The sequence below is a fragment of the Prosopis cineraria genome, unplaced genomic scaffold, assembly GCF_029017545.1.
Source record: "Prosopis cineraria cultivar Desert tree isolate PC_DT_omini unplaced genomic scaffold, ASM2901754v1 PC10, whole genome shotgun sequence".
Classification (NCBI taxonomy): domain Eukaryota; kingdom Viridiplantae; phylum Streptophyta; class Magnoliopsida; order Fabales; family Fabaceae; genus Prosopis; species Prosopis cineraria.
In genome coordinates this window covers 17,747,389-17,761,430 of record NW_026555341.1, presented here as the reverse complement: position 1 = coordinate 17,761,430, position 14,042 = coordinate 17,747,389, and the positions used below count along the sequence as shown (strand labels likewise).

General features: G+C 33.7%; 1 long non-coding RNA gene across 1 annotated transcript; it reads right to left on the bottom strand.

The window, feature by feature from the left end:
- Positions 1-238: 238 nt before the first annotated feature.
- LOC129284513 (uncharacterized) lies at positions 239-13,909 on the bottom strand. Its single transcript, XR_008586880.1, has 4 exons — positions 13,725-13,909; positions 13,541-13,613; positions 2,286-2,344; positions 239-1,762 (listed from the first exon to the last, which is right to left on the bottom strand). It is a non-coding gene; the product is annotated as an uncharacterized LOC129284513 (long non-coding RNA).
- Positions 13,910-14,042: the final 133 nt, after the last annotated feature.

The window sequence follows — 14,042 nt, the reverse complement described above, 5'->3', positions numbered from 1 at the left end:
GAATCATTATACACCTCACATGTTTTAAACCTTTGTTTCACCAAATATTTAGAACTACAGTTTTATTTTTGCTATAGTCGATGGCAGGGGCGGAACCAGCTTCTAATTCTTGTGGGGCCAAATACTTAGTAAAAAAATGACACAAGATTTAACTAAAGATATTGCAAATTATATAATAATATGTGAAAGGTTAGCTTGTCTTTTCAGATCAAGAAAGCTTTACCCTTCTCTCCTTCATGTCATTAAAATCATCTACAAGAGATTCTATATCAAATTTTTTAACAATTCTTTTTTTAATATACAAAAGCAAAGAATCAGAAAGGTATCCCTCATGCATCTTGTTGCGAAGCATGGTCTTAATAGTGCTCATAGCTGAAAAAGATTGCTCTATTGTAGCTGTAGAAACTGGAAGAGTGAGAATCAAAGTCACAACTCCATATACAAGAAGATAAATTTTTGATTTTCATGTTTTCACCAACCATTGACATAAATCAGAAATGGTAACCAATGTTTGAAAATCAAGAAGTTGTATGACATAGCCAAAATGCTCAAATTGTATCTTTAATTGTAGCATTTCATGTGCCAAAAAATCTTGTAGATAGAACTTTTCTACCATCTTGCAAATATCCTCAATTATAAACAATATTCACATTTCCCTTTGGATCCAAAGCTGAGCTAAGAATAAGCAACTCCACCACATCATTATTAAATTTTTAATTCAATTCTTGTAATTAAGAGTCTATCATTGCATTGAAAATGTCAACTTTATAATGATGCCCGATTGTAAATTCATCTTGTTGATGGCGAGCCTTCCTCTTTTACTAATATAATGAGCATTAAAATCAGGAACAGGAATATTGACTAATTCACAAAAATATTTTACCTTCACAACTAACTCTTTCCATCTATCATCTCTTAATTTATGAATAAGAAGCTTAGTAGATGAAACAAGATGTATTGCATTCACAATATCTTAATATTGAAGTTGTAGAGTTTGACAAAGAAAATTAGAAATCTCTAAAATTTCTTTCATAAGATGCATGATGAAAACAAACTTAAAGGAAGCTAGCATCTCATAAGCTACATCTGCATCTGCACGCTGAGTAACAGTAGTTCCATCCTCAATTATATTCATCAAAACTTCACATGTAGCACTAAAGATTTTCATCAAGCTTGAAATAGATTTCAAATGAGAACTCTAACGAGTGTCCCTAGCCCTTTGTAAAGAACCAATTTGATTAAACCCTCTTCCACTTTCAAGCTCATTAATCTCAAGTAAATAGGCAATATTTTCAGCATGAGTATTTTTTAATTGATTATTGTGCTTACAAGAGGCACCAAAAATATTAACAGTAGTACCCAATGAAGAAAAAAATTGATCGATAGGAATAACTTCTTTAAATGCAGCAACCAATGCCAATTGCAAACGATATGCCATACAATATACATGATATGCATATGGGCATTCATTTGAACACAAATATTGAAAAGGATCGGCTTTAATATAAGCTCTCCTAACTTCATCACGCATCTCAATAGGATATTCCCATATTTGTCTCCTCAATCCTGGATCATGTTGTAATGAGTTGATATCAAAATTTTCATTAGTCTGCATTCTTGAATTTTTTGAAGGAGGATGTTAGGGAAGTAGCTCCTCAATAGGAGGTTGATGTTCAATTTCCAGCAGAGAACTTAATCCCCCATCAAGTTGTGAAATTTCCACATTCTTTCTTTTAAAGAATGAATATAGTGTCTTTTTCATCTAAAAAATTAAAAAAGCTAATAAGAAGCTAACAAATAAGAATCTTTTTTAAATTTGAGAAATATAAATTAAAACATATAAATAGAATTAGTGACAGAAAACACAAACATATAAATTATAAATAAAAATACCAAAATAACACATAACCATCTAAATTTCATATAAATCCAAATTCTAAAATCACAAAATGCATGTATGATGTGTCAAGTGTGGATGCCTAAGCCTTAATGAGTATTAGTGTTTGTTGTGAAGTGTGCCTTTTTTGGCTTTTGCTATCCATCATCCTCATCCATTCTCATTTCTCCATATTAAATTGATTTCGGGAATCAGAGAAAAAGACTCGAACTAATTCATCAACATTGCATCATCATTCATCAAAAAATCAAAGAAACTCAAACGGAAATGCGAACTGAAAATCCAATCTCCAAAGTCCAAAGGTCAAAGTCAAACTGAATAGCAAAACAACTTAAGAGGGGTTTGGGCATTTGGGAAGTAAGTGCCGAAGTCAAAGTAGGAAACATACCTTTGCTTTGCAGTCGCTAATGGTCAAGTCATCAAGTAATCATTGCTCCTAAGCTTGGACTAGAATAGGATGCCAGCGACAGCAAGAAGAACACATAGAAGAAGGCAAAGACGAGACCATGAGAGGCAAGAGTAGAGGTAGCTTATCAGACACTTCACCCAAATTAACAAATTTAAATCATTATTTTAAAATATATCAATCTTATTTATTTTAAGTTAGGTTAATTATTTTGGGCTGGATCATATATTTAAGTTAGGCTAGGTTAAATTATATTATGAGATTAAGAGTATATAATAAAAAAATTTTAAGGCCTAAAAATATCTTCCAACATACTCCCTATACCTTACAAATTAAAAAAAAAATCTGGCCCCCCTCACCCATAAAGTAGGTCCATCCCTGGTAGGTGGTAGGTCATCTAATTGATTACTAAAACCTACTGTCACACCTCGATGCTAAGGGTGTAATCGGCATGAAATGTGAGATAAACTCATATTCTATAAGCCTTCATTTATCAAGAACTAAGCTAAAATATCGATATATGTAATTTAAATATAATAAAAAGTTTGTAAAATTTTAAATGTTTTGTAAAAATTTCAACAAATTCTCTTCCATAATTTAGACCTCTCAAAATTTCCACAACAACAACAAAACCTGCCAACTAGACCAACAAAGAGACTAGCTCTATTCCAACAATTTACATAATAACCAAATAAAACCAGGACCTAACTATGGTGTACGTAAAGTACTTAGTTATGATTGCAAAATATAATACATAGTTTTATCAAAACAATAGTCGCAATATGCCTCCTCCTTTCCCAAAAAGGCAAAAGGGCTTCTCAATGATCTACTGAAGGTGTAGAATCAGCTATACTATCTGAGACCAAAAAAATTACCGGTAAGTAGTGTTCCAATTTTATATATATGTGTATATAAATATATGAAGACATTAATAAATAAATTTAATTTAAAAATTTTGAAATAATGAAACATGAACTTAAACTAATAATAATAAACAATAAGTTTTATCAATGATACAGTCATGAATTTGAATAATTTTAATAAGGAAAAATAATTTACCAAAATTTTTAATGGTCATAGAATATAAAAATTTCACACAACGACATGACTAGGTAGAATTCTTTTAAAGAAATAATATAAAAATAATAAAATTTAAGTTTAGATCTAGGAGGGCTTTATCAGAATGAATAACAAGCGTGGACATATAGTCTATAAGAGTAACAAACCAAGCTTGGACATACAATTCACGAAGGTAAGTAACCAATCAAATATAACTAAAGCCATGAGTCAAGCGCAGACATAAGGCCCACGAACAAGCATGAGTACAATACTCACAAATAATCATCCCTCCATTCCACGTGCATTGGCCTACACATGGGGCTAGCACCTCTCACAAACACCTTGCTAGCTAGGTATACCATAACACGTCAAGGGCTAACGAAACTGCCGTTAGCATATAGCGTTCTGAATTCAACCCCCTTATTAAAATCAAGTGTGTATGGAGAAGAAAAAAATAATTTTAAAATTCTCACTTTCAAATTTTATTCAACTATCATTTTTCATTGTCCAAAATTATCATCATTTTCTCCATACACAAATCATTTTAATAAAAATTTTATATCAACATAAAATTAAATAATTAAACTGCTTATGAGAAATAATATTATTAATATGAAAATAGGATTAACAAGAATATGTAAACAATTTATAAAGTAATAATAATAATATTTAAATAAAGAAATTTGTATAACACTTTACTAAAAATATATTTGAAATGCCACCCACTCACCTAAGAGTTTTTAAGAATTTTAAAACTTGCCCCTGTCAAGTTCTTACTTACTTCAGTGATTCTCCAAATAATCTAACACATAATCTAACAATCCTCTTGTTATTATGAATTTTCCTTCTTATAATAAACAAGCAAAATTAACATTCAAAATCTTTGATAATCCTTTAAATTTCTCATTAACCCCTTAAATTTTTACTAAACCCTTCAACAACTATCAAGTAATCAACAACACTAGGCAACATTCAACCATAACCATTAACACAACTCCTATTCCAAACTTAACAAAATCCTAATTGTCATTTAGTCTAATAATTTCCCTTCAGGTGCTACATGATTCCAATGAGTAACTCAACTTGTATGTAAAGACATATATTTCATCAAGTAGCATTTATAATTCCTCTAGGTCCTATTATGAAAAATAATTAGTCATATTTCCACCACATCTTGTTATGATTCTATAATATTGGCTATAGTTAGTTAGGGGATTTGACCGTTAGGTACTGTAGGTAGCCATTAGGTTTTATCTTATATGTCTATATATATATATATATATATATGATTCTTATAATGGAATGTATGATATGATGACAGAGTAATAAGATCAAAATTCTCATAATCCTTTTCCTCTCTAATATCTCTCAACCTCTTCTCCTTTGACTTCTCTATTTGTCCTGTTCTTCTCTATTTTCTCCTCTAACTCTCTAAATCTTATATTTCTATATCAATGGTATTAGAGCTAACACTCCTCGGCTACTTTCTTTTCCTTCTACTCACTCTACAGTTTATGGTAAAAACATGAATCCAAATTTAACAAGAAATGGAACAAAGGTTGCATCAAGTTGAGCAAAGACTGACCAAGTTAGACGCCACCGACACCCTAAGCGATCAAGTTATGAGTTTGTCAGAACAGATCCAATTGATGATGAGTGACCAAGAGGAAGAGTCAACAAATCAGGATCAATATGGTAGACAGGGAAGAAACAACTATCATCAACCACATGAAAAAGACCATCATCATTGAGAAGACTATCGAAGACCCACCCAATTCACAAACATGAATTTCCCCAAATTCTCTCATTCAGATGTTCTGGGATGGGTCAGAAGATGCGAGTGTTACTTTGAATTAGATGATACCCTAGAAGAAGATAAAGTAAAGATGGCCTCAATTTCTTTGGATAAGAAGGCTTGGTCCTGGCATACTTCCATGGAAAAAACTTGATTCAGTATGAACCCAACGTAGGTCAAGTATGTGGAAGCCTTGAAGCAACATTTCAAACCCATTCATGAGACACCTCTCGAAGATTTGATGAGATTACAACAAAAGGGTTCTTTAGCCGACTTTAGTGATGTGTTTGACACTGTGGCTTACAAGCTGGATTTTTTACAAGAAATGCTAGTTGAAGCGTATCTGGAAGGCTTAATCGAAGATTATATGGGGCTTTTAAGAATCTTCAAACTAAAAACCCTCCAAGAAGCTTGATCCCTAGCTTAAATGCAAGAGATAATGCTGCAAAGACAACACAAGAAGAAGATAGGTGTTAAATCTTTTGTCTAAATGCCCACGAGTTTAAGTGTCTCGTCATTACCCCAGCAGCAAACATGGACAGGCCACAACCATACACCTTACAAGAATGCTTTATTAAATAGTGGGACCCAGTCAAAAGGGAAGACTACATCTAACTCTCAAAAAGCTTCTTTTCTAAGGCTCCTCTTCAAATTCTTTTTCAAAAAGCACCTCTAATTTTCCTAAATTCCTATCTGCAACAGAAGAGGCAGAGCATAAAAGCAAAAATCTATGTTTCTACTATCATGAGAAATTTTCTCATGATCATAAGTGCCCTCAATGATAGCAACTGCAGCTACAATATATTGAGCTATCAGAAACTCCAGAAAAAGCCTCAAGTTATGAACAAGGCGAGGAGGGAAGAGTTGATGAAGAAGAAACTCCTTCGATTTCCTTATATGCCATTAAGGGAATTGAAAATGCTTTATCAATGAGATTAGTGAGCCACTGTGGCAAGAAGCAACTTCAGATCCTCATTAATAGCGGGAGCACACATGATTTTCTAGACTTGGAACTAGCAAGGAAAATGGTTTAGCAACTTACTGGTACCCCTGAGTCTTGGGTAGAAGTTGATGGTGGCAAAAGTTAGAGGTGCATGGGATTTAGGAGAATTTCAAATAACATATGTAAGGGTTAGATTTTGTTTTGGATTTCAAAATTTTAGAACTCCATTCTTATGACATGGTATTAGGGCTGCACTAGCTGTAAAGCATCAGAAATGCTTTTTGGAATTATGAAACCCTTACTGTGTTCTTTTAGTATAAAGGGAATTATGTAGACTACAATCTAATGTTTCTAATCAGTGGAAGATGGTACAACCTAAGCATTTGGAGTTCAATAGCAACTTAGAAGATCAAATGTAATTACTGCAATGCCTTAATAGTCAACAAGAAGATTGGCAATGTTTTTCGGCCCAAACAGCCTTAGGACCTCCAAACATGATTTCTACTATTTTAGAGGATTTTCTTGATTTATTTAAAAAGCCCCAAGGCCTACCACCATTCAGAAAAGGACACAATTATCTAATTGTTTTGAAAGAATGCACTAATCCTATTAATTTGAAACCATATTGATATCCCACAACTCAGAGAAATGTCATTGAACAACTTGTGGGAGATCTTAAAAATAGGGTCATACAAGAAAGTGTTTCACCCTATTCAGCTCCTATAGTGCTAGTTAAGAAGAAGGATGGCACATGTCGGATGTATATAGATTATAGGGAGCTAAACAAAAGAACTATTAAAAACCAATACCCCATCCTACTAGTTGAAGACTTATTTGATAAGTTAAGTAGGGCTAGGTGGTTTACAAAATTAGATTTAAGGGATGAATATCATCAAATATGCATGGTACCAGAAGATATTCACAAGACTATATTTAAAACTCACAGTGGGCATTTTGAGTGGCTGGTTATGCCATTTGGCTTAACCAATGCTCTAGCCACCTTTCAAGGGATGAATAGTATTTTCAGACTATTTTAAAGAAGGTTTGTTTTAGTTTTTTTATGATATTTTGGTTTATAGCGATGATATTGTGGAACATGTGTATCGTTTAGAATAGGTTTTTTCAATATTAAGTTAGCATCAATATTTTGTTAAGAAAAGTAAATGCTCCTTTGCTGCAACTAAAGTGGAATACTTAGGGCATTTAATTGGAGAAGGCACTATCAAGACTAATCCAAGGAAGTTTCAAGCAATGGTGGATTGGCCAGAGCCTTAGAATATCAAACAATTGAGAGCATGTTTGGGGTACAGGGTACTATAAGTAGTTTGTTAAAGGGTATAGAGTTGTAACTAAACCTCTAACCTTTCTTCTAAAAAAATGGGTTTCCATGGTCTCCGAAAGCTGCTGTATCTTTCACTCATCTTAAGAAAATTTTAATTACTACTCTAGTGCTTAGACTTCCATATTTTTCTAAGCAATTTGTGGTAGAAACTAATGCATATGGAGTGGGTGTGGGTGCCATCTTAATGCAAGAGGGTCATCCCATTGCTTATTTTAGCAAAGGGTTAGCTGATAGGTATCAAAAACTTATATATGAGAAGGAGTTGATGGATATGGTGCTAACAGTCCAATGTTGGCATCCATATCTGGAATGATAAAAGTTTATAATCAAATCAGATCAAAGAAGTCTAAAATATCTGCATGAATAGAAATTAAGAACATCCTTTCAGATGTTTTAGGTTGCAAAGCTAGCAAGATTTGACTTTGAGATACAATATAAGAAGGGACACCAAAATTCTGCTATTGATACTCTTTTAAGAGTGCTGAAACAATAACTGATACAGATGGTATTGGATACCTCTTCACCTGAATTACATGAGAAAATCAAAGGGAGTTGGCAAAATGATACTATGATAGCAGATATAAGGAAGAAAGTTCAAGAAAATGAAGGAATTTGGGGACATTTTTCATAGGATAGTAGTTTGCTAAGGAGAAAGGCGAAGTTAGTTGTAGGAAATGATTTGAATTTATGACAACACATTATGGAGTGGCTTTATGCTAGTGCACAAGGAGGGCATTCAAGAATACAAGCAACTTACCACAGAATTAATGTAACATCTTCAATTTTAAGCCTAGATTAATTAAGCTTAAATAGATTAGTAAAGTGAATCTTTGAGGTGTGTGGCCAAAGAGGCCTAACAGGCGTGTTTGATCTTGATTTTAGTTCTAAACGCGAGTACGAAGGAGAATCAGGTCACCCGAGAATAGAAAAGGAAGAATTTCTGAAGGGAGTGATTTTGTGCCATGCACCGCAACTTGTGGTTGGTCCGCGCGGTACATGCATGCAATCACACTTGGAAGAAACTCTCCATGCCATGCGTCGCGGCACATTGTGCGTCCGCCATGGTGCATGGCCAAAATTTTACAATATTAAGTCACGAATCTAAAGTGAAAATGAAGAGAAAACAAAAGAGAACGAAGGAATGGCAAAAAAAGCTGAACTAGGGCTTAAAAAAACTGATTGTTAGGAGTAATTTGGAGCTCATAAACACCAAAGGTAAGCTTCCTAGCTTAAATCTTCCTCTCTTCTTCCATTTTCTTAATGGTAGAGGTTAAGGTTTGACTTCTAATGGTGATTTTCAATCTATAAAGATTATGGGTCCGAACCTATTAACTTAAATAGAATTAATGATGATAGATAGAGCTAAGTAAACTTGATATTTGTGATTTTATGATGATTGATGGTTGGATGACATTAAATGTCCAAAATTCCCATAAATTTAATGGCTGAAAAATAATATGGCTTCATTAATGCCCATTTAAGAGTTTAATGTTATAAATGAGAGTTAAAGGAAGTTAAGAAACTTTATGGGTACTTCTACATGAGTTTAGAGTAAAGCTTGAGTATTAAGAAATGATGAAATTTTAGTGGAAAATAGCTCAAAATAGATATTGATGTTTTGTATGGTAAATGCTTGTAGTGTAATTATCATTGGAACTATTCAAGCTTCTTGAAAGCTTTGGGAGCGAATAGTTGAGAGATAAAAACTTTAACCTTAAACCTTTAAGAGGTTAAAGGTTTAAGGTAACCGGAAAAATTCTATCTTATGCTTGTGTGTGATTATTAGTTTATTGATTTATGAATTATCATTTGAAGTGTATAAGATAAAAGAAATGCAAGTGTGGCTTGAATTGTGAAGAAGCCCAGTAGATCAAATTTGTGAGTTTTATGCTTTATGATGCAAAATTTTCTCTGAGAACAATAGTGGTGGATTTTCATATTATTGTTTATTGAGAGTGCAATGACTTCTACAAATTGAAAAGCAAAATGAATCTTTATTTAGAAGGAGTTCAATGATGTACGAAAATAGGAAAGTTCAATAATTTTGAAAGTGTGAGGTACAATAAATGTGATTTGGGGTTCAATGACTTGTTTGTTTTTTAAGTTCCATGAAATATGTTGAGAAGTTTAATGATTGTGTAATGTGAAGTTCTATGAATTGTATATGTGTGAATTATATCATGAATGTCCATGGCATGATCTAGAGAGGCAAGAGTTTGCCTAGGAGGCAGAGTAGATGATAAATCCACCTGGTGAGGCCCCATCCATGTGATGGACAGCCTAAATTGATTCTATTCATATCGTCCTACTTATTCAACGAGGGACTATCCCACTGGTTCAACGAGAGACTCAAACCTAGCTAGCTATCCACCGGTCCAATGAGGAAGCTAGTTAAGGGTGTCTGACAGCCCATAGTATGAGAAATAAGAGAAACCGTGATACATAAGTGAGTTGGGTACGCCTTGGCCGAGTAATCTCCTCACAAGTGTTTAAGCTAGGGAAGTCAAAGAATATAGACTATCCCATTGAGTCATAGCCCACGGTTTCGTGTCAGAGGAATAAGGAGGATATAAGGGAGGTGTGATCATGCATATAGTGAGAAAAGGCACTTGTTATCTATATTGAATCCATAATGTGCATATATTGAGTTGAGTAATATTTTTTGCCATTAGGCTTGTCAATAAATTATGTGAACAATTTTATTTATATGAAAGATGCTAAAAGCATTGTTTTTCTAGGTGAAGGCCATTATGTACGCTAAATTGTGAATTCTTATTTCAAATGTTTCTCATGGGTTAAAGTAATAATATTTACTGTCACTTGCATTTTAAACTAATTGATATATATTAGTATGGGCTAGTCAGACCTTGATTACTGAGTAGTTGTACTCACCCCATTATTTTCAATATTTCAGGGAATGGCTCAAGAAGTATAGACAGAGGAAAACAACCTGAGGCTTAGGATCACGATCCACTTGTAATAGGCCTCTTTATTTTGGGTAATTTATGTGTATGATAATTTCGATTGCCAACTGAAATTTCTCTTTTTATTACTTACTTGCATTCAGTGAAAGGTAAATTGTAATGGTATTTTAGGCCTTAGGGAGAGAGTTTATTATTATGTGTTATGTTGATAAGGCCAAAATACTAATGCAAATGAGGGTAGTGAATATTATGTGATGATTTGAGAAATCTTGATGAAAATTATGGTAAACTTCCCCTTTCTAAGATTTTGAGTTAAGGGATTAAGTAGTGAAAATTTGATCTAAAAATATTTCTTATGTTTTACTGCTTTGTACGAGTTAATTTTGTTGAGTTGTATGTGGTCATTTAGTGGCGGTGGCCATTGGTCCTTGATTTTGGGTTAGGATACTTGAAATTTGTGAAAGTTGAGGTAAAGGTGTAAGTTTTGAAAAGGGTGTCCAATTCTTGTTTTAAAAATAATTTGAGCCTAAGACTAATGCCATTAGTTAGAGCCCAAAAAGAGCTTTCCATAGACTCATTGCTCACATCATTCGGACGTCGGACAAAAATTTAAGGTGCGTCAGAAGTTGGCCCTAAAGCTGTCAAATTGACAACAAAACTCACTATCAAAACTCATACATTTGCGCCACGGCGCATGGCGTCACAAGTTGCAGCGTATGTCACAGAGATGAACATGCCATGGTGCATGTTCAACGAGCCGTGGCACACGCTTTTTAATTTTTTCAAAATTTTTCTTGTTTCAGATTTTTACACTTATGTAACCACTTATGTGATAATCCCTTACTTCCACGTATTTGCGAACTTTGATTTGACTTTGGATTTATAATCTTAGGGTCCCATTTTATTAACCAATAAAAATTCTATATTTGATGATTACTATTGGCTCATTTTTTTCATTATTTAGGATTTGGGTTTTAATTATGGGTTAAAACGAGAAGGATATTACAATTAAGGCTCTATTTTATGGAAAAAATTGATTTTGTTAAGCATTGTGACACATGTGCTAGATGTAAATATGAAGCTATCAGTTCACCGGGATTATTACAACCTCTTCCCAAACCAAGCAAAATTTAGGAAAGCATTATAATGGATTTTATTAAGGGGCTCCCTGGGTTTCATGGTAAGGATAAAATATGGGTTTTAATAGATAGATTAAGTATACACATTTTATTCCTCTTACTCATCCTTATTTAGCATCTTCATTAGTACAGATTTTATGGATTATATTTATAAGTTGCATGGTACACCAATTGAGATTATAAGTGATCGTGACCTAATTTTTATGAGTAGTTTTTGGAAGGAGTTTTTGCAAATCTTAGGTATTTAGCAGCATCTCTCTATGGCTTATCATTCACAAATAGATGGACAATTGAAAGTTCTTAATAAGTGTCTTGAAACCTATTTAAGATGCATGTGTTGGAAGCAACCTAAGGCATGGAGCAATTGGCTGTCACAAGTTATCATATAGCAAGAAAGACTACTCCCTATGAACTCTTATATGGTCAGACTCCTCCTACCCATTGTCCTTATTTACCCTATAATGCTATTTTGGATGTATTAAACAGGTCCTTTTCAGCAAGGGAAGAAATGTTAAAGATTTTGAAGCATCATTTATATCGTGCCGCCAACATAATGAAGCAAAAAGCTGATGCTCATAGGACTGATCATAAGTTTATAGTGGGACAGTAGGTCTTTCTCAAGTTGCAACCTTATAGATACCGGAATGAGTAAGAGTTATTGCATATAAGCTAGAGCTACCACCAAACTCTAGAATTCATCCTACTTTTCATATGTCTCTTTTAAAGCTTTGTCCTGATCTTAAAGTGAAGCAACGACATCCACCTTTAGATTGGCCAGAATTACCATCAGTTGTAAAACCTGATAGTATTCTACAAAAACGCATTGGGAAGAAGCGGGGATGAATTATCACCGAAATTTTGGTCAAATGGAAACAGCTACCTAATGAAGAAACATCATGGATGCCTTTGTATCAATTCAAACAAAAAATTTCACATTTTGTTGCACATGATCCTTGAGGCCAAGGATCTTTTAAAGGGGGTATTGTTATGACTTTATAATATTGGCATTAGTTAGTTAGGGGATTTGATCGTTAAGTACTGCAGGTAGCCATTAGGTTTTATCTTATATGTCTATATATATATATATATGATTCTTAAGATGGAATGTATGATATGATGACAGATTGACAAGATCAGAATTCTCATAATCCTTTTCCTCTCTAATATGTCTCAACCTCTTTTCCTTTGACTTCTCTATTCTTCCTGTTCTTCTCTCAATTCTTCGCTATTTTCTTCTCTGGCTCTCTAAATTTGATACTTCTAAATCACATCCTATGTTCAAATACCTTAAAATATAATATAAACCAAATCATGCGCAACTTCATACTTCACAATATATCAACAATTAATTTGCAAGGCACTGTCTTCATTTGAGTTCTAATTATACTTAAGTTAATTAAACTGTTTGACCAATCTTAATTCATCTTTATACTTCCTTATAATCCATCCTCAATTATAAATTATAATAGACCATATATACCAACCATTCTTAAGTTTCTCTTAGACTAAAAAAAAATGTAAAACAAGTATTATATATAATCATTTCTCTCACTTTAATGTTTTAAAATTTTCAATTAACAATTTGAACAAAAATTATAGATACTTTTTCAAGCTATAGCGAGGAATCTTAACAACTTATAATTTACCAAATTCTCCCATCACACATTTTGACAATACCTTAAGACATGTATTTATCATTGACAAATTTATGAAATAAAGCAATTCAACAACTTTCTTTTCCTCCATTCTTCTCTCAAACATATTCACAAAAACATTCAAGGCATTCTCCAATAACGAAGTTATCAAATGAACACATCTAAGTAAGTTCCGCAACTCCTAACATTTAATTCCCTAACTATATTTCAGCTCATCATCACCATCAAACCATTTCCAGCACCAACCGAAATTTCTCTTTCATCCTAACTAAAAACTACAACAACAGTGAGAAACAGAGGCGCACCCGACGGCTGAAAAAAAAAATGATTCAGTGTTGCCGCTGTCATCGAAGAGGGAGAAGATAAGATCAACTAGTTACCTCAAACTTCGGTGCAGCCATAACAGCTCAGGTCCGTCACGTGGTCGACGTTGAAGAAGACAGAAATTCTGGTCTGTAACTCGAACAAGGTAGGAAGAACCAGAAAACGAACAGCTAGGCTTATCAAAGATGAGAAACAAGAAGGACCGAAGACAAGAAACAAGAAAGATTGAAGATAACATACACACGCACAGACGCTCAATCTGGACCGAGAAACACGAATTGACAGCTGAGAGAGAACTAATTATGGTGACCCACTTCCAGCTGCCGAAAAGCACCAGTCCGGTCAGGTGTGTGCTACCGGTGACAGGAAGAGCAAGCGGGAGGTGAAGGTAAGAAGTTCAACGATAATGAGAAGGGAGAACTCAAAGTCGGTGAAGAACAAACGCGAATGCTCTGTTTTCCTTTCTTCAAGGCGAAGAAATACTATCGGACAAAAGGACTTTTGGGAAAAGTACAAGAAAAGCATCAATAAAATTATGAGAAAACCTCAACAAAAATT